Here is a 21,794-nt window from a genome sequence, read left to right as displayed (position 1 = left end):
TTACTTAGATGGAACAAAAATGTCCATTGATCATTCTAACTAGTAACAATTATAAAAAAGGAAACACAGGATAGTGGATTATCTCTTGTACCTGGCAATTAGCCACAACTAAACTGCACTCACATCACACAGCACATTTTTCATGCAGTACAAGGGCACACTACTCTTAGGAAAACAAAAAGGAGCCATGGTGCTGGGCACTGTGCAAAAGACACACAGACAGACAAAATCTGTGCCTTCCTGGCCTGTGGGTTAGCAAGAAACACAATATATGAGCAAACAGACTGCAAATCATTGAGAACTCTCCTTTTATTGAAGCAAAGCAATATGTTGCAATATACAAAAATTGATTCTTTCAAGCTGCCAGAGATATTAGAGAAACATGACAGAGAACAGCACGTTGGCCACCAATTCTTAAATAAACCTGATAAACCAACCCCCCCCCCCAAAAAAAAAGAGAAGTCTTCCAAGCAGTTTTGATAGTTTTGTTTTAACACATTTTGATGAGATAGTAGTTTCTGTGGCAGCAACTTATAAATACCGGTGGGCAGACTGATTTAAATAAAACAATTACAGTCTATACTAAGGAACCTAAAAAAAACCCCAAAACCAATACCTCAAAAATTATAAAATTTTCTGAAGAACAATCAGTAGCTGGAGAAGCTCCCTTAGACTGTCTGGTCCTTGATGGGCACATTTTGAATATACTGGATTTTCTTAATCTGAAGTGAAAGTCAATGGTGAGAGTAATGAGGCAATGTAACACTTTACCTTTCTTGTCTTTTATAATAATTTAGTTCAAGCAGGCTCTGGGAAAATCACACTTTTATTTCAAGATCCAGAAGATCAATACAGCAGTATACATTTAGTGCTTCAGGGAAAATTTACTCAAAATTGTTTCATGATGAAAATGCCAAAGGCAGATGCTTTTGTTCAATCTGCTACTTTGAAGGGACCTTGTAATCTCAATTCCACATTAAAGACTTGTGGCCACTGTATCAAACAAAGGCAGCTAGGGGTACCTGTGTAGTGGTTCTATTAAAAAATCCCACAGTATTCACAACATTTTAACATAGCAAACTATGTAATTACTTTGGACTAACAGCTGATCCTATAATGTATTAAATAGTTTTACTCATATACCTACAAAATCTATCTGTTCTTTGCTTAGCCAGTGCTCCCCCCTGCAAGTGAAGCAGGTCACAGAGCATTTAAGCCAGTTCTACCTTGCAAAGGTTTTGGGGAATATTCAACAGAAACACAGATCAAATTGAACTTAGAAACAATTCTGTGCTGATAAATCAGCATTTCCCATTATTTCTGGTTTTGTAGTGGTACATATAATATGGAAGCTTTCTAGATATTTAGGAAATCAGTTGAAACTTGTAGTGAAATCATATATCCAGGAAAGGGAGGGTGACTTCAGTCACCCAGCATTAGACCCTGTTCCCCACTTCATATCATGGCATTGGCAGCTCCAGATTTCCTACTGTGGTCCCGTGTTCTCAGTGTGGCTCTGGGATCCTGATGATTTGGGCTCTCAACAACTGCATTTTACCAAAGCAGGAGGGAAGTTCAGACCCTGCAGCAGTCAGAGTGTATTTAGCTCTTCTTTTGACACCTAAGCTGGGCTGAAGGGCTGTGTGCAATAAAGCTGGTCTTGCTCCCAGTCTGGCAGCCAGAATCATTCCTGTGGCTGGCATTTCAGCTGCTGGCTGAAATGAGTTTCATCTGTGCACAGTGCAGAAGTTTCATTATTTCAAATCCTGATACGGGAGAACAGGATATTTTAGGTAATAATCAACATAAAACAAAATTCCCCCCTCTCCCCGCCCCCAATGAATATAGTCTTATTTTCTGCTGAGATTTAATACTCTGCAGGTAACTTCTAAATCTGGTGATTGTTTTTAGAAGGCAGGTTAAATGACCAAGGGAAAGAGATGAGGAAATTGAAATAAACAGGACAGAGGAAATCCATTTCAGAGATCAGATACTACAACATTCACTACAGAGGGCAAGTGTAGGGGTAGGCAAAGGGGAGCAGGGAAGGATGAATGCCTAAAGCCACTAATGAGAGTATTTGGAAGAGTGCCTTGAAGGCTTTAGTCTTTTCTCTCTGTTCCTGACAGAAGAAGGAAAAGCAAAGTGAGCTTCCCTGCATCCTCCCAGTGATTCTGCTGGAGCCTAAGCAGAAGGGAGCACCATTAGGAGACTTAAAGTGGTAAAATATTTTGCTACAGTTCACATTAATTTTTTTTTTCAGGCTGCTTGAAATTCAACAGCTTATCAATTATGTCTAAAATGGGGCTTTATCCATGAATCTGGAGCCCAAAATAAGTATTGTTACTTGTCAAATATGCAGTTCATGAAAGAAGCTTTTGATTATTTCACTATATATTTTGTGTTAAGTGTCTCTGACCCTTGGACATGAAAACATAAAGAGCTAGAGGATCACCACTTGGCTTTTCTAATTCTATTAATTTACACGCTCCTGTCCAGACTTCCTGAAATCAGTCTTTGCTTGTGCCTGCCCTGCAGCTTTCACACACCACTTCAGAGCCAGCTGTGCCTGAGTAGCTGCACTTTTCTCCCAACTTCTAGACGACAATTTGGCCAATCAAAAAAAAGGATTTTAACCATGTATGTTTCTGAGATCTGTAGTAATAAACATGAACTTGAAGCTGCATGTATTTTATGATCGTCCTCTGCCCTCTCTTCTCTCTGCCCTGCATTCCTGTCTTTCCTGAGCTCTGGGGGGGAAGCAGACCCTCCAAGTGCAGTAGCCAAATATTTAATGTATCACAGCACTTTCTTTTGAGATCAGTGCCAGACCAACAGAGCAGTGGCATTGCTGAGCAGCAGCAGCAGAGCGAGGACTCAGGCTTTCCTTCCAGGGAGGGAGGGAGGGGTACCTGCCAGCCCAGAGCTGTCCTTATCGCTGCTTTATCGAGGCACAGAGCAGCACACACTGTATTCAGGTCACAGAGCAGAGCTCCAATCTCTGACTCCTTATCTGGTATTTCTTGCTCCTGGGTATTTGCTTTTGTGGCTGTATGAGTTACTGGGGCACATGAACCCTGGTCTGTGATGGTTTCTTCAGGTAAATCTTATAATTTTGAGGCGAGAACGAGTCATTTCAAGTTCTGAAGAAATGTGTGTGAACAGGAGCGAAACACAGCAGAGCCCAAGGGCTGGCGATGGCTCCAGCACACCATGCCCTAAGGCTGCCGTGAAACACCTCCTCCTCTTAACATGTAGACGGGAAGCGCCTCTCCCAGGGGCTACAGCAGAACTGTGCATTAAACGGGTTTTTGAGCAACTCTTTATTTAGGGGAGGTCATGGGGTGAGACAGCAATCCCTGTGAGAGGCTGTATCTACCTTACGCAGCCCTTGGCTTCAATCACTGTAGCTTTTTGGTGCACAAGGAGCCAGCGCACGAGGCGAGGGGTCGGGGCCGCTGCGGGGCGCCACGAAGGATGCCACCCGTGCGGAACAGGGAGCCCCGTCCTGTCCCCTCACGGACCTGAGTCTGAAGGCGGGTCAGAGCGGTGTGTCGGTGCTCGGGGGACAGAGCGGTGTGTCCGTCCCGGGACACAGAGCGGTGTGTCCGTCCCGGGGGTCACAGCGACGTGTCTGTGTCCGGGAGCAGAGCCGTGTGTCAGCCCCGGGGGACGAAGCGGACTGTCAGCTCCGGGGGTCGGAGCGGTGTGTCCGTCCCGGGGACCAGACTGGTGTGCCATCCCTGGAGACAGAGCCATGTGTCTGTCCCGGGGCACAGAGCGGTGTGTTCGTGTCCGTGTCCGTGTCCGTGCCCACACGGGCGGTCAGAGCGGTGTGTCGTGCCCGTGTCCGTGTCCATATCTATATCCGTGCCCGTGTCCGTGTCCGTGCCCGTGCCGGTGTCCGTGCCCGCCCGTGCCGGGCCAGCCCGGTGCCCGCCCCTCTCTCTCGGCCCGTCTCCCCCTGCCGGGGCGGAGCCGCCTCCACGTGACAGCGGCTCCGGGGAGCGAACATGGCTGCGGGCGCGGGGTGAGTGCGCTCTGCCCTGCCCCTTCCCCTACCCCTTCCCCTCTCCCTGTCCCCTCTGCCCGCTCCCCTCTCCCTGCTCCCGGCCCGGCCCGGCCCGGCGGGGTCTCGCAGGGGGTGAGGCCGGGCCGGGGGTGCCCCGGCCGGCGCGGCACAGGCTGTGGCCGAGCAGCCTGCGAGGGAGGCCGGGCTGACCGCGCTGGAGCGGCGGGTCCCTGAAAGGATTTCAGGGTTTGGGGCGGGGCGGAGAGAGCTGTGCAGGGTCCCACGGGCCTCCCCCTGCCCCGCCGGGTGGGCTCGCGGCGCCTCCTTCCCAGCCGTGGGTTATCCTTTAAGTTCTGTTAGATTTGGTGCTTAAAGATGGCTTGGATTGCACAGCACGAGGGGTCCCCAGCCACGTCTTCCAGTGCTGTAAGAAGGTACTATTAAAAACTGTATCAAAATGAGGGGGTAACTTTTCGTGGCTGCCAAAGCCAGATTAGGCTGGGGCTGGGCTCTGACGCTTCTTTGGGGACAGGTCGCTCCCCGGTGGGGTCCCCTCTTCGCCCGGGTTTCCCCCAGCGCTGACCAGGCGTCCCCTGGGCAGGGATGCTCCTGCATCCCTGGATTGAGTATTCCCTGGGCAGGGATGCTCCTGCATCCCTGGATCGAGCGTTCCCTGGGCAGGGATGCTCCTGCATCCCTGGATCGAACCGGGCTGGGGAGTGCGGGGAGACACCGAGCGGCGCTGGACGGCACAAGGAGCGCTGAGTTTGCCGTGAAGAAAAATATCCATTTCACATCTTGAACAGCGCTAATTGCTTTTCCTGTTTCATTGTATCGCCTGTTTGCTTGTGCTTGTGCTGCTGTTAAGTGTATAGGCCTCTTGAGCTTCAGGTATTTGGTGTGGGAACAGCATTGGAAATTGTCAAGGCTTCAGGCTAATGTTGGTAAATCTGTTACTCAAAACAAACAAATAAGTAAGGCCCAGTCAACAAACAAGCAATAACTCATTGGAAAGTAGTTTCAGTGGTTTCTCATCTTCATTGAAATCTGGATCCTGTCTGCAGGACCTCAGTAGAAGAGAAATGGCCGTTCCATGAATTTTCTGCTGAAAAAAACACATAAGTGCAAAAGGTTAACTGAAAAATGATAGGAAAACCAGAAATAAAATAGGGGGGTTTGGTTACCAGTGTGTTCTGGTGGTTCTGGCATTGCAACAGTGATGGATCATACAGTGCCAAAATGTAAGCTCTCTGAAGGTATAAAACTTCTGAAATAAGCATTGAAAATCAGCAGTTCTGGGCAAAAGAAAAAATATCCTTTAAAGAAACAGATGTAGTTTAATGTTCCTAGCTACATTTCACTTCCACTATCATAAAATAAAAAAGCTCTTCTGTGAGCTTGGGCCTAAGTGATCACAAAAATTGTGTGTGGCAGCCAGCAGGAAACTGTCAGCTACTGTGGGAGACCTTTACCAGACTGAGCAGTGGGTTAATGCTGGTACCAGACTGGAGAAAAGGAGGAAGCTGAGCTTCTCTTGTCCTGTCCTGGTCTTGCAAGTAGCCACTTGTGATGCTGACTAAGGAATAATTGCAGAAGCTTCCTGGAGGCCTGCAGCACAAAGCAGTGTTGGTATCAAATAGCTGTCATTATCAAATATGCAATTCTGCAGGAGAGCTCTTAATTGGTTGTGGCTGGAGATGCTTAAGTCTTTGGAAACCGACCTTGAAGGAGCAGCCAGTGGAGTCAATGCTGATAATGCAGTGAGGGCAAGTCCAGAGGAGGCCACAAAGTTGATCAGAGGGCGGGAGCACCTCCCCTAAGGAGACAAGCTGAGAAAGCTGGGGCTGTTCAACCTGGAGAGGAGAAGGTTGCATGGAGAGCTCACAGCACCTCCCAGTATCTGAAGGGTTCTGCAGGGAAACTGGAGGGAGACTGTTCATTAGGAATTGTAGTGACAGGACAGGGAGTAATGGGTACAAACTGAAAGAGAGGAAATTTAGGCTAGATATTAGGAAGAAGTTCTTTACTGTGAGGGTGGTGAGATGTTGCACAGATTGCCCAGGGGGGTTGTGGGTGCCCCAGCCCTGGCAGTGTTCAAAGCCAGGCTGGATAAGACCTTGCTCAGCCTGGCCTAGCAGGAGGCGTCCCTGCCTGTGGCAGGGGGTTGGGGCTAAATGGTCTTTAGGTCCCTTCCAACCCAAACCTAAAAGTCTGTGTTTTGTGTGTCTTGTGTGATAAAGCTGAGTGATCAGAGATCACGGCCCAACATGGAAAGCTTGTAGTTCCTTCTCTAGATAGAGTTTTGTGGCAGTATTGTTACCAGGCAAATAACACACTTTTACACTGCTCACACTGTAACTGCACGTGTATTTGCAGGGTTGATACGTGTGTGAGGCAGTTACAGACACGTACCCACTTACTACAGGGGGTTACACAGCCAGTCCTCAGTGTGAAGTTTTTTTTCTTGTGATCTTGAGTACTGTGAGAGTTCTCTTCCCAAATTATTTGTGGTGGAAAGCCGGGTGTACAGTCCTACTCCTTCTTGTAAGCCTTGAGTTCCTCTCTCAGTGTCATCTTGGAAAAGAGCTCTCTGTAAGCTGTGGAAAGCTCGTGCTTGGTTCATGTGTGTCTAGTGACACAATCTCTGCAGGCAAAGCAGCACCTGGGGGTGTCCTGCCACGCTGACAGTGCATTCATGAGAGTGCCCTCAGTGGGGTAATTGGGTGCTTGCAGGAGGAAAGAGAGAACAAAAGCTGTGGAGGAAGCAAAGTTTGCTATGCCCAAGGAAGAACACGCTTTTGCCGTGGGCTTAGGGAAAACGTGCAGAAACCCCCCATTTTGCACCAGAATGCATTTCAGCTCTAGCATTAAGGTCCCAGTAAAAGGCATGCTTAGAGTGGCTTAGTGAGGCTACCAGTAGGAATTGCTGCCTGGCATAATTATTTCTCCCTGAGTCTCATTTTGATCGCCAAGGGTTTTACGTGTAATAAAAGCATTAATAGTAGACTTAAGGGAGATGAAATTGTGCCTTTGTACTTTGTAGAGGCTTCCTATGAGCTCTAGGATGTAGGAATAGGCCTGGAAGAGAGAGGTCAGAATTCTCTTGTTTTCTTTTTTTTTTTTTTAAATCACAGAAAAAGATCTCAAACTTGTGAAGTGGGTAAAATTGCAGTGACGGTGACTTTTTTCCTTCCTTTGAAGCAAAACATGAGACAGGTTGTGCTACAACCTCTGCCTCTTTTTTTTTTTCTCTTTTTTTTTTTTTTTTTTTTTTTTTTTTTTTTTTTTTTTTTTTTTTTTTTTTTTTTTTTTTTTTTTTTTTTTTTTTTTTTTTTTTTTTTTTTTTTTTATCAGCAGGTACAAAGATCTGAGAGCAACATATGGCACAAGGGTATCTGATGATGTTCTCTCATCCCTTTTATGAATGTCCCATAAGATGAGCACATGATTTCCAGGCCCCTGCATGTTGTAACTCCAGAGGATGATCATGTTTGGATAACAGCATTTTCAGCCTCTTGTGCCCTGCTGAGTTACTGAGCCGCACCTTTGTACCTGAAAAGCCTTGCCTAGTTTTAGTTTAAGGTTCACTCTCTGATTTAAAACTTGAAGTAGCTTTTGCCAGGATTGTATGAGCTTTCTTCCTCCTTTCTACAGGCATGGGTACCCCAAAATGAAAGTTAATGCTGTGCTTCCAGGCTATGCTGCTGTGCTGCAATAGGTAGTCTGCAGCCCTTGTAATGATCACCTGCCTTGGTGCTGGGTTGTCAGGTGGGTGTGGGAAAGAACAAAACTAAACACATATAGGTTTTGTGCACCATCAGCTGAACTCCTAAGCAGATAATTTGCAAATTGGATTAGCGAGAGCAGTCTTTCACCTTTTAAAATTACTTATGCTGTTATATCAAGTAGTTATAAACAAGTAAAATAAAATATTTTATTAGCTCTTTTATGCTGTGTCTGCAGTAGGAAATTATAGGGTTTACATTTCTGAGGTTGATAAAGTCTTTCAGGAGGTCATGCAGCTATAAACCAAAGGTTACTTTCAGATTGCTTATGGAAGCTGTATAATGATTAAAATGTGGAGCCCTGCTCCCCTAAGGTTAAGTCCCTTGGTGGTTGGTTCATTTCTTGTCACCTTAACTCAGTAACAATTCGACTGCACCTTTCTGTCAACTCCTCTTAGAAGCATATGGGGTAGAAAACCTCCATCCAGCCACTCAGTCTTCAAGAAGCTGAGGTAGAGGGACAAACTGGACTTAAATAATAGGATTTTATTGGTAAAACAGTATTCATCTGTAGTACTGAAGCTCCAAAGCACAGCTTTGCTATATTAAGCATAAAAACAACAACAAAAACCCCAGCAGGACTGCTCTTTAATTCTTCTCTCATCATCTGATGGAACTCCTCCTCCCCACCCCAATATCCTACGAATGCTGTTGTGTTTCTACTGGTAAAGCTCCAGAAAGTGCATTTATAGACCTGTAACAAATCCGAACGACTCAGCAACATATTCTTGTAGTAGTTTGAACACCTTAAATTACTTAATAACAGCGAGCTCTCTGCTTTTAAACTGTATCTTAAGCTGTTTCCAGCTGCAGCTCTGTTGAGTACAACCTTCCAGAAACTTTTCAGGCTGTGTCAGCACATTTGGGCTGCCTTAGGGGCGGGTGGTGATGTGTAGCAGGAGGCCACTGGCACACAAGACAAGCTCCTGTGGCCACGTGTTTGACTTCAGGGACCTGCTGAAGCTGCTTCAGTGCATGCAGGAATAAACATACGAATGTAGAAAAGAAATTTGCAGGTGCCGTGTGAGCATGGGAAACGCTGTTGTCTTGCATCTGCTATCCATCATCTTTTCTCCCCAGTTTCAGCTACTGAATGTTTCCCAGAAGGACTTGGTGAAGTTTGCCAGACTTAGTGTGACCTTCTAATTCAGTTGTCAGCAACTCAGAACTCCTTTTCTTCTCTCCTGCTCTGCCCTTCCCCAGCTGACATAGGCTGTAGTAGCTTTCTGCAGGTACACTTCGTGTTGCTGTACCTAAAGAAAGTAAGGAGTGAGATGCTGTGGGCTGCAGCTGCAGCCAGCCTCGTCTCCTCTTGCCATCTTTTTCCTCTAGTTCTTATGTGAGCAGTGTTTGGTTGTCTCTTGATCAGATGCTCATACAGAGCATCTCTTCCCTGTGAGTGATCAGCCTCTTGTTTGTAGAGCTGAGCTAAACTGAAGGGATGGACACTGTGCATCTGAACTGTGCTAACCACTGTCTTTGTTTTCCATTAATTGTCAATTAAAAAAAATCTCTTCTAGACCCTCCTTTTGGCTGGGGAATGAGACCCTGAGAGTGCCTTTAGCACTCTTTGCCTTGAACAGAAGACGCCTGTGTGAACGCCTGAGACAGAACAAGGATGTGCAGAAGAATTCAGTTGTTCTGCTGCAGGGTGGGGAAGAAACCCAGAGATACTGTACTGACACTGGTATTGTGTTTCGCCAGGTAAGAGCTGAATCAAAACTTCAAATCAAATTAAGGAACTTTCTTCAACTGCATGAATTTAAAAATGATTTTAAATTGTTCTCCCTTTATCTTCCAGGTGTGCATTGTCTTGCTCCACTTAAATAAATTGGCTTCTTTATCACATTGCCTCTTCAGCTTTGAGTTACTCTCTCTTTCAGTGCTTTAGTGTGCAGGCTCATTATCTGGTTGAAGGGTGCAAAACCTGTTGAAGGCCTTACTGCTCATCACTGTTTAAATCTAATCTTGAAGACAGCAATGGAATATTTCTTCATTTTCTTAGTCTTGTCTGTGACCTGAAAAACAACCATCTTTCCATAATGAAATGTGTTACAGTGAGCCTAAGCTGAATTAATTAATAGAAAAGCATATTTCGTGTTTTTATAAATAGTATATTCCACAAAACAGCATATATATCTTGAAATTTAAAACATGTGTCTTGTCAAATTAGATTCTTCCTTAAGGTTCCATGTGTTCTGTCACAAACAGGACTTAACAAGTTCTGGGGATGTTGGCGTAACAGAACTCTAATTATGCACGTCCCATACTCTGTGTGACTGCTACAGCACTTTGTTTGGTGAATTTAGTTGAGCTGGTTTATGTTTTGAAGAAACAAACCCAGTAAATCCTAAATCAGATAGCACATATTTTAATGTAGTCATTAGTCTGGTTTTAGAAGAGATGCACCTTTCAGGGTACTAGAGCATATGCCTGTCCTTAACAAAAATCATTTCTGTAGTGTTAGGTGTTTGGTTGTTTTCCTTGCTTGTTGTTCTCTTGCCTAAAGGCTGTTCCTAATGCAGCTTCCTTTTCTCTGGGGAAGGCTGGGTTTTCACTTCAGCACTCTGTCTTCACAACCCAGTGAAGCTGCACTCTGCCTTCACAACCCAGTGAAGCTGCACTCTGCTTTTGCTTTGTCTCTTGTGACGTGATTATTTCTGCCTGATCATACATTTCCCTAATTCTAGATTGGAAGAATGTATTTTAATGTGGTGTATGTTTATTGTGCTGAGTTAACCTGTTTATTTCTTAGGGTGGTTTATTAACCTCTTACCTTTTCCAAATCCCAACAGAGAGTTTTGTATTATTCTAACCTAAAACTAATCAGTCTGAAAAGGTTTAGACCTAAGCCACTTCTGCCCCTCCAAAAGCAAGAGAGACCTCTTCCAGATACATGGAAGTAGTTATTATTATGTACTATAGTGTATTTTTAGAGCTGGTAGAAGTGAGGTTTTTCTTCTAAGAATTTATTTGTTTTAACCTAGGAATCTTACTTTCACTGGACTTTTGGAGTAACTGAAGCAGGCTGCTTTGGAGCAGTAGATGTTGATACTGGAAGATCCATCCTTTTTGTTCCACAACTCCCTGAAAGCTATGCTGTTTGGATGGGAAAGTAAGACCTGCCTTTTAACTGCATTCCAATGTATCCAAGTAACTGTCTGTAGGGCTGCAATGCTTTAGCATTTAATCAGATTCCACCAAATCATGCAGTGGGAATTGTAGTGACGTGTACATACAAGGATGCAAAACAGGATCAGTTGGTATTGATCACATGATACCAAATGATCCACCACCATTTGGAAAAGAACACCTTTGGAATTGGAACCCATGGGTCTCATGGTATCTTTGAGAGAAGGTGAATCATAAAGAAAAGTCATTATCTTGTGTTAAGCCCAAACAAATTAAATAATAAAGCAGGCTTTGTCAGGCTGCTTTACCAGTTTGCAGCAGCCTTAGCTAATGAAGCTTTTTGAATGGCAGAAGGTAACCTCTTGGATACCTTTCTATATGAACTCACAGACTGGGGAATGTGATTTGACTTCTATTCCATGAGTATGCCATAAACATCTCTCTATCCACCTTGGTAGTAAATATTGCACAATGCCATAATAGCGGAGGAATTGATTTATGTATGTGTTCGTTTATTTTCTCAGTCTTAATTGTGTTTACACCCTCTACCAAACTGTAATTTTTTGTGTTGTCTACATTGTCTCAGAACATTGGATTACTTCTAATCTAATATTTTGACAGGCTGCTTCTCTTCTAATTGAAGCTATCACTTATATTTCAGTGCTAATTTTTGGGGAAAGGAAAACAGTTGTAAGCAATCCCTTGTGCTGAACTGTGCCAGACCATATGGCAGGGCATGGCTCCTGTCTTGTCAGAGAGTTTGTATGAATATTGCTGTCTTAGACCTGCCTGGGAACTGAAATTGTGATGGTGTGAAAATGTGAATACTGCTGTCTGAAATATTTTACCTGAGAGCTGCACCTGCCTGGGAGTGCAGGTTCTGTAGCCCCCACGTGCACTCTCTGAAGTCTGTTCCCTCATGATGCTTGTCCCCACTTACAGACAAAGTTTTTTCCTCCCCCTGAGTTCTCTTCTGCTGGTTCAAATCAGCTGTTTCATACCCACACTGGTTATGCCTAATCTAAAAAAAGCTTAAAAATATTATTTTGATTGAAATGCCAGCATCTCATTTTGCCTCTTCAAAGAAAACATCGTGGTGTTTATAACTAGTGGCCTTTTTGATTTGTTTGTGCTGCACTTGTTATCTGTCCATTTACAGGATTACAAACCTGCTTAAGAGTGGTTTATTGTCATTGTGTCTTCTTACAGAGTATAACAAATGGTCTTTATCACAGCGTCATTCTTTCCTAAATGCTCCTCTTTACCCTTCTTGAATTCCTCTGTTTGAATCTTGTTTTCTCTTCTGTCGGCCGTGGTCGTGTACTTTTTCTGCTTGTCAGAAGGAGGATGGATGAATAACTCATTTCTGAGTCAGTAGCAGTTCTGCTTCATAAGTTGGTTGGCAGAGGGTACTGCACACAGCCAGGGATTGTGTTCCTTCCCAGAAGACTCAATTTTAATTCAAAATTAACCCTGAAAGAAAAACACAAATAAGTTTGCCTTCCCTCCACTGCAGTTTATCTGCTATAGTTTGCTGTGGAAGGGCTTACTTTGTGCACGTGGAAGGCGCTATCCCCCCACTGAAGAAACAGTCATTTAACATCCCTGAAGCACAAATCAGTTCAATGCCTTGTGTGGTATTTGTGAGGTTGGTATTTTACAGAGGTCTGCAGCTGGTCTTCTAGTTCATAGTGCAGGGTGGAGTTGCTTTGCCAGGTGTTTATGTTGCTTTCTATTTCAGAGAGATGTGGGAATCTGTGATGTGAATTTAGGCAGAAATGCATAGATTCTCTTCAAAGTAATGCAGAAGGCCCTTTGCTACTATTTTACTGCTACTGTATTACTCAGTGTATTGTTTGATGTACTGCTGTGCTTTCACTTCTGAAAAACTCACGTTTGAGTTGTTTTCAAAGCGTAGCTTGGGTAATGTGTCAGTCTGAAAGGACTTTGGCATTACTTTTGCCTTGAAGTAATGCAAAAGTGGAGCTTCTTTCAAGCTGCAGTGTCAGTTTGGCCAAAGCCAACATTGTCTGAGAGCGTTTGCTTGCCGAGGAGCAGACTATTGGTTTACAAATGTGACCACGAACACTGTAATTATTTCAGCCTCACCCAGTGCCCTTGTCTTTAACGAAGGGTGCTGCATGCTGAGGTGGTGCCTGGGGACTCTGCAGAACAGGTGAAGAGGGAGATGGTGGATGCACCACCCTGGGCTGTGGTCTGCTCATGACCCAGCACTGCTGGTGCTGAAGGCAGCCACTACTTTGGAAGTGTTACCTGTCTGGTTGGACTTCATGCTGAATGTGTACGCCCTAAAGATTTGTAAACAGCTGTAAGGTTACCTTTCAGAAGTCCTTCAAGCCAAAATAACCTCTGCAGTTTTAAAAGGGATTTAACTCACAGACTGTGAGCCTTCTCCAAAAAACCCACAACCTCTTCAGGTGGCAGTCGCAGAATTGTTAGGAGGATGATTTTGGGACTGGTGGCCCTACATCCAGGGAAGGGATTGCAAAGACAGTTGCTCTGTTTTTGCGCTATGGGTGTGGGCATTTCTCCAGATGTTGGGTCAGCCAGTTGCTTAGTTAGCTGGGAAAATCTTTTCAGGTAAGAGAACCACTTTGCCTGTCCCTTGACCTGTCCCTCTGCCCCTGGCAGGAACACAGACTCTGAGGATGGTTTAGGCTTTTCCTATTCCTGGCTTTAGAAGGAAGAGCTGAAGAAATGAGTCTGGCAATACAAGATTGTAAAGGCCCCTCTTTCTTGGCATGGTCTTACCCAGTCAAGTCTGTGGTACAACAAAGCTGTGAGCAATCATTTCTCTTCCTAGAAAGCATTAAGTTGGTATGACTGCATGTCTTGCACAGAGACTTCAATTTCGCTAATTAATGCTGCACCTGCCATTTACCTCCTTAATTATAAATGACAGAACTAGTCAGTGTGCTGATTAAAGATATTTTACAAAGTAAAACACGCCATACAGCAGCTGCTTTACGTGGAATGCATGCCAAAATAACTTCATAGCCCTGCCATGTAAAGAGTGTTTTTAATGGAAAACAATAATATTTAACTGTTTCATGCTCTGACATTTTAGAAATATACATGAGATGTTACAGAACAATATTTATGTTCAATTTCCTGTGTTTTCTTTGAAGCCTTGGTCGATGATTGGGCAGTATTGCAGTGTTAATGCACCATTGCCCCCACTATAAGTAAGGTTTTTCCATGAATATGATTGGAAACTATCTCTATGTGCAAAGTTGAACCTTGGAACTGTGATAAAGCACAATGAAATGCTTTGCAAATGTTAATAATTTCACAGTAAACTAATGAGGAGGCTTTTTAAAACACTGTCATCGTTTTCTAAGTAGGTTACAACCAAAATCAACCTTTGGTTTTGGTGATTAAACTTGATTGAGTTCAGCAAAGCTGAGCAGTTTTACTGCCTTTGGAAAAAGGAGAAGTATGTGGTTGGGTTTATTTGTTTGTTTGCTTTTTTCTTTGCAAAGCCTTTGTAAAAAAAAAAAACAAACAAAAAAGCGCCTTTCAGTCTCTGTAGGCTTTTACCATTTTTATTCCCTCTAGACTGTATGTGACCAGGAAAATTAGAAGCTAGGAAATTGCTTTCTTGATCTCTTTTTCTTAATGGAGATTAGTGAGATTTTGTGGCATTTGTATTTGGAATAATTGTGAGTATTAAATTATGCACAGCGTGGTGTGTTTATCTGACTGCATCATGGTGACCAAGACTGGTGCATTAATTAGCCCTTGGCTTGGTGACAAGAAGGCAAGGTCTGTAGCAGGCCCATTCCATGCAAGCTGACATTGGAGACAGCTGTTTGGAAAGGAAGTGTGGAGGTGCTGATCATCTTAATTGCTCTTCTTAATGTACATTTTGCAGGAATGAAGGACATCTTCTGCATAAGTTTTATTGATGTGTTGCACACAGGTCCTCTCCTCCATAGTCTGCTCTGGAGCTCTGTGTTCAGATAGTGCAGATTCTTTGTTTTTACCTTCAGAACTGATCTGCCATATCATCTCCTGCTATTTTAATTTTCATTTTAATTTTAGTTATTTCTATATCTCTAAAATGAAATATATGTTTTTCTGTTTCTATCAGTTTGACCTTTTGCTGCAGTTTGTCCCTTCCTCGTACCCACTAAATCTTTATTTTGCTGTTTAAAAGAAAAATATCAGGTTTTAATCACTTCAGGTCATCTTATTACTGTTTTGCACCAACTGGCAATTGAAGTTTATCTGCAGAGTTATCACCTGCAAATGTCATCTGTGGACCTGTACTCAGTCCTGCTTCTGTTTCTGAATAGTGTCAGAACTAATTTCAGTCTTTGCAGTATCCCACTAATCAAGGCTTGCAGTCCATTGCTGTTTATCACTTTAACTTCTGGGAATATCAATCTAAATTGATATAGCACCTTTCACTGTGGCATTTGGAGGGTTTCCCAGCCCTTGAAATGCTCATCTTTTTATCTATTTATTTATTTTTATTTTCTTCTTTAGGCTTTTCCATTTTTTTTATTATGACTGCTCATTGGGTTTCAGGTCACATTGTGGTGTTCCTGTCCAAGCCAATTTGAGTTGCTTTTGGAGAGTAACAGTCTTGAGAGAGATTCTTATCAAATATTTTACTATTATTCAGGTAGTACCTCTGTTGCTTTACCCTTCATCTGATCCTTTCAAAACTGTACAATAAAGCTGGTTGCTTTTGATTGACGAGACTTACTTGTGCAATTCCCCAGGCTGCTTATTATCCATAATTCCAATTCTCTCCCTGACTTCCATTTCTTGTCACCCATTCATTCATTATTGTATTTCAGAGAATCATAGAATGGCCTGGGTTTGAAGGGACCTTAAAGATCATCTCATTCCACCTCCTGCCATGGGCAGGGACACCTTCCACCAGCCCAGGTTATTCCAAGCCCTGTCCAACCTGACCTTGGACACTTCCAGGAATCCAGGGGCAGCCAAAGCTTCTCTGGGCAACCTGTGCCAGGGGCTCCCCACTCTTACAGCCAAGACTTTCTTTCAGTATCCCATCTAAGCCTTCTCTCTGCCAGTTTGAAGCCATTCCCCCTTGTCCTGTCACTCCAGGCCCTTGTGAATAGTGTCTCTCCATCTTTCCTGTCAGCTGCTTCCAGTTCTGGAAGGCCACAATTTGGTCACCCCAAAGCTTCTCTTCTCCAGGCTGAACAATCCCAGCACTGCTCAAATGCTCTGACTTCTCAAATTTGACCAGTGGTGTTTAGAGGAAACAGTTGCAGAATCAGTGTCCCAGTGTTCTCATAGTCCACGAGCCTTGCCTGGTCCAGGCTGAATGTGTATTGTTTCTATGACTTTTGCTTCAGTAATTATTTTTATAAATCTTTGCTTTCTAGCTGCTTAAGTTTCTCATTTATTGTTGAGAAGGCTTTAAGCCATAATAGTAATTTGTATCAGTCCACTGATTTGCAATCTCTACCAGCATACACTGTTAACTGGATGCACCAGTTGGTGTTTTTGTAAGTTTTTCCTCTCCCCCTTTTGATTCGGGCACACTGAGAGAAGATCCAGCACTGAGCAGACCTGCTTGATGATGCTGCACCAGAGCTTTTTAATATCCGGACGTGGCTTCAAACCACAGCATGAGATATGCACGTCTCATTCCTGTGGAGTGACAGGGAATGTTGATAACCCCAACCAGGTATTTCTTATTTTATACTTTATTTAAGGCGCTACCAGGGGTCCTGAGTTCGGTGATACAAGCTCCTGATAACGTTTTGAAATATCAGAGAACCCACGTTTCCTTTTGATCAGGTGTGCCGTGTATTTTGTCTCCAAGGACTCGGCTGCTGCTGGTAGGAAGCTGCAGCAAAAGAAATGTCCGTGGGGGTTTTGCCAGCAGTGCTGTGACAAGGCTCTGCACCCCCACACTGCCCACTCTGAGGGCAGAGCTCTCTGCTTCTTGTTGGCCTGGGTTTGGGAAGGCACTTCAGTGAAAAAAATCTCAAGAGGAAAACTTACAGTGGTGCCTCTATTCTTGCACTTTTAAAATTCCACATTCATAGCTCTTGGTGTTAACTGTTTATTCCCTGTGACCTCTCTGTGTGCTCAGGAAGGACTCTTTCTCTGAAAGAGTGTGGTCTGTTGAGAAACACACAAAGAGATAAAAACAAACCCGGCTGTGTTGTGAAATTATGACAGGGAAGTGTATCATTAATATTAATATTGCCATTAATGCTTCTTAAGAGCTGAATGTGAGGGAGGAGCAGGCAGGTTGTGTTCTGTTGCTGAGCTCTCTTGCTGGAGCTCTGGGAGTCAGAGCAGGTGGCCTTGACCCCAGTCTTGAGGGGTGTCAGATGCTTCTCTGTCTTGCAGGGGCAATGTGACATAGTGGATCAGGCCCTGTGTGCAGGGGTGGATTCTGTAAGTTGCTGTGTCAAGTTCACTTAATTTCTTTGTGGTTTAGCTTTCCTTACAAGTTGTAGAATGGGAATATCATCATCACCTTTCTTAAAGATGTTCAGGTCATCTAATGCTGCTGTAAACACCAGTACTGCTTTCTCTCACTCTTATTACCAATTAATATGGGAGCTGTGGGACATACTGCACACATTCCAGAGCTTTAATGCTATAGTGCTTTTATGTGGGGCATAAAATGTTGCTTGTTCTTCCCCCAATGCTGGTGTTTTTCCACAGTAACAGAGGAACACCTGCTGTTGACAGATTCAGTGTGTAACTTTGTGAAGAAGCATGAATTGAGACCAGCGTTTGAGTGGAACACATTATATAGTGACCCAGAAATTATACTTCTTAACCACTACAATTCTTTTTGTGCTCTTTATTTTTTGGGGAAGAGAGCTTTCTAATGAGTATTTGTCAGCAGTCTTATGCTACAAGAAATCTTACAGGGATTTCAATGTGTAAACATTTTCTTAGTTACAGTTCTTTCTGTCTACAAGGAAGGATTTTATTTGCAGAGAGAAATAAAGGAAAGGTTACCGACTGCAAGTTTTCTGTGGTTTTGTTGGGTAGCTCTTGATAGTATCTCTTAAATGTCTAATTGAGGCACTGCCTCCCCAGGTAGAATTTATAGAAAGCCTGAAGAACGTTTCATCTTTTGGGAATGCCTGTGGTGGGAATAGCTGAGCAGGAGCAGCGAGACTGTATGTTTGAAGGAGATGAAATAGGTAGGTCAGTGCTTGGCTTTTACCAGGAATAACTCCAAGATTCTCCTCAATATTTCATTTCTGATTTCCCAAGTCCAACAGCCTCATAGTTGTTCTGCTTCTGCATGATCTGTGTGCAGCACTGGATAGTGCAGAATCACATACCCTGTGTCCAGCCTCGTGCCTGTGACTCTGCTGCTCTGTCCCTTGGCTGGGTGGGGCTTCACTTACAGCCCTGGTTATGTTTTCCAGTCAAATCAGCTCAAGTTCTCATCTTCAGCTTGATTTTTTTTGGTTTTTAAGTCCATTATTTTCTCAAAATCCATCTTACTCTATTAAAAGGAGCAAGGAGTCTGAGTTTACGTGTGTGTGGGTAGTCCTGTCTTTCAAAGACTGTAACAGTAATCTGGAGGAATAAGGAAAGGGAGTATCATTAAGGCAATCAAAACGTTGCTGAAGGCAGTCCGTGATACCAGCAAGCCCATTAGTACTGTTTTGTTCTAAATCTACCTTGAGGCCTTTTAATGTTCTTTTTTGAGACAGTGAGATTCCTTTTGGATGTAAAGGTGAAGGCATTTTTTTTGGGACATCAGGTAGGGAACATCTGCTGGTATCTTGCAAAGTGTGCTGTGTTGTTCTCCCTTGCAGTTCTCGACACCCCCTTGTTCAGTTAATGCTTTGCCATCTGTTATCTTGATGATATTGTAATGAGGAGGGAGTTTATTGGTGGATCTCTGACAGCATTAAAACGCTGCTTTTGTATCCCTTTTCCTCCTTCATCTCTACACTTGCTGATGTATTTCTCACTTGCTGATGTATTTCTATTTGCCTGCTCCCGATTTTGCCCGGGTTGTTATTCTGTGTCTGCAGTCTCTCTGGAACTTGTGCCCTGCTCTCAGCTCATTCTAGCAAGGCCTGAGAAATCAGTTGTTGACTGTGTAGAACTTCAATTGCCAGAGACCATGCTTGTCCAATTTACTCCTCGTGAATGTGCTTGTCCTCGTGTGTGAGTGAGGAAAAATGTGATGTAACTCACGCAGTGACTTGGCTGGCAGGGTGTGTCTGCTGCTGTGCCACGTACAGGCACTCTGTGCAGGGTGATGTAGGCACTTCATTTGCTCAAGACAAAGTGAGTTTGCTGTAAAGTGGTGTTTTGTATCTGTTAACTCTGAATCTGAAAGTCAGGCTTGAGTGGAGGAAGCAATAGTGTTGTTTCCCTGCAGAGCAGAAAGGTTTACTGTGAAGTGCTGTGGTTTTATCTTTTCTGTCTCACTGCATCAAGAATCTTCCTCTCCTGATTTTGTGATACAAGCTTGGATGGTTTTCCATGTATTTTGGGCAGTAATACTTTTAGGACCTTTTAAGAGAGCATTGTACCCTGAACGTTATTGTGTAGAAACTGTCTCACTCTAGACTTTGTCATGGTCAGAGTCTGACATTGGTCTATTCTGTTATTGTTCCAACTCGGTTAATTCTTACTTTTAATTACTGCTTGTGAGAACATCGCTCTCAGGTAACTGCCAGGAGCTGTGGATCCAAAAGACAATAAGACTTGTGGATCAAGACTTGTGGATCTGTATCTTAATTGCAGGGGACAGTCTTTAGCATGGCGTGTTGCTTCTGTCAGTACTTGCTTTTCTTCTTCCTGACATACCAGGAGTTCCTCAAAATGGTTGTTGACTTTTATTTCAGAATTCCTACTGATCCTTTTAAAAAAATACATTAAACTAATGCTGATTTTTTTTTGGGCTAAGGCCAGATACAGTGCTTAGAAATTGTAGGTAATTCGCATTATTTGGCCCTAATATAATTTCACTGATGGCATGTGTGGTCAGCCAGCCTGGAATATTGCTTTGTTGTCTGTGATAATAATGAGGTATTAGCTGAGCATTTCATCCTGCAGAACAGTTACCTCATGTTGGTGCTTATGTTAGACATATCTGACTTTGCTTTCTTTGATATTTAACAGTGAAGTGAGACATCCTTCTTCCAGAATAGCTTCAAAACACAAACAAGGCCAGATGTGAGGACATAAGGAGTTCTGTGAAACCGTTCAAATTAAAGGTGTATATTTTCTCTAATTTTTGTAATGGACATACCATTTAGATTTTTTTTTTTCCCCCAACAGGAATAGTTTTACATTTAAGGCTGTGCAGTAAGATAAGTGATCTTGAATTAGGAACTCCAGCTGAAATGCTGAAGAAAGCTGAATTTCGTTTTAGAGCTGATCCAATGTAAAAGCTAAAAACTGGAAATCTGTCCTAGAAGCATTAAAAAATTGGAAATACAAAGCAACCAGTAGGAATAAGTTGTTATATAAATTGAAGTTTGGAAGAACATTTAGATGCAAATGAAAACATATCCCTATGAATTCATATCAGCAATTAGGCTGCAAATATATTAGCAGTTGGCTTAGATGTGATTCTTTCAGGAATCAGCTGTTATAAATTCTGTTCACAGTTTTTCTTTGGCATTTGTGATTTAGATCCATCTCATTTTTACCTCTCTTCTGAATGTAGTTCTGAAAACCAGAACACTCTTTTATCATGTTGGTATTACAAGGCTATTGCTCCAGAGTCCTTTAGAATATAAAGAAATGTTTCTTCATGGAATTCTTGCTGTAATGTCAAATTTGTACAAATCTCTTAAGATTTGTGTTATGAATTTTTGTGCAGTGTAATGAACAACAGGTTTAAAATTATTTTAGACAATGAAACCAAGCTTTTATTTGGTTTAAAGTGGAAACACAATACGGTTGATAAAATACTGCTAAGAAACTGAGATTTGAATTTTGTCCAGCTATATAAAAGCTTCAAAATATATTTTTTGTTGTATTTATAAACAGACTGTCAGAGCTGTTCATCTTACTGATGGATAAACAGAGGAGTCAGTATTGCATTCCTCTCTGAGGATCACATCACAGTGGAGCCAGTCATAATACTGTGGTCTGGCAAAACCTGCGCTGCTGGGATTTGGTTGTGGTTGGGCGAAGCATCTTGGTTTTCAAACATGCCATCCTGTACCACTGTGAATTTAGTTCAACCAAATGGGCAAGTTTATTCTGAACTTGGAAGTTTTCACTAAGGTGGTTGACTGCCTGGGGTTTCTGATTCCTGGTTTTTAATGTTATGTTCCTTACTCTTTTACAAGGGGGTTTTTGTGTCTGATCAGTGTGTATAAGGGAAATGAAGTACAGCTAATGTGAGGTATTATTTTACTGCCTGACTTCACATTTCACAGTGTGTTTTTACACTGAAAATATTGCTCCTGCTCCTCCACCTCTTTTTCCCCATTGCTACCTCAGTAGGATTTTGTTTAAAATGAAGTTGTCCCTTGTTATCTTTGAAGGATGAACCTTTGGTATTTGGTGCTTTAATAAAACCATAGCTGTTAAAACCAGACAGCACACCAGAATTCAGATCTTCTCCTTGGAGTGTAGCTTCACATCTTCAGGCCATCTTCAGCATTTCCCAATCTCTGTGGAAATCTTGAGAGTAAGACACCAAGCAGGTGAACCAGGGGGGGTAGAAAAACATGGAAGACAGAAGAGTTCCACAGGAGACATCAGAAAAATGTAAATAGCTCTGATGTTTAACCCAACATAACTCAAGCTGTTTCACTGGAAATTGTGATGAATTGAATTGTAAGTGATAAACCAGAGTCAGTCTCTTTTTTAAGGGGCCCCTTGTGGCTGAAAGTAAGAAAAAT

The 21,794-nt window shown here is 43.0% G+C and overlaps 1 long non-coding RNA gene across 5 annotated transcripts; it reads left to right on the top strand.

Moving 5' to 3' along the window:
• Positions 1-3,080: 3,080 nt before the first annotated feature.
• LOC114062753 lies at positions 3,081-10,931 on the top strand. Of its 5 annotated transcripts, none has more exons than XR_003572446.1 (3): positions 3,081-3,100; positions 9,318-9,501; positions 10,785-10,931. It is a non-coding gene; the product is annotated as an uncharacterized LOC114062753 (long non-coding RNA). The 5 variants fall into 5 exon arrangements; XR_003572444.1 differs by lacking the exon at positions 3,081-3,100 and adding an exon at positions 3,980-4,030; XR_003572448.1 differs by lacking the exon at positions 3,081-3,100 and adding an exon at positions 4,121-4,132.
• Positions 10,932-21,794: the final 10,863 nt, after the last annotated feature.

Source organism: Empidonax traillii, unplaced genomic scaffold, assembly GCF_003031625.1.
Source record: "Empidonax traillii isolate 1590-97213 ecotype Southwest subspecies unplaced genomic scaffold, ASM303162v1 scaffold432:size744455, whole genome shotgun sequence".
Taxonomy (NCBI): domain Eukaryota; kingdom Metazoa; phylum Chordata; class Aves; order Passeriformes; family Tyrannidae; genus Empidonax; species Empidonax traillii.
The sequence above is the reverse complement of the archived record's forward strand: the minus strand, read 5'-3'. Positions and strand labels throughout refer to the sequence as shown.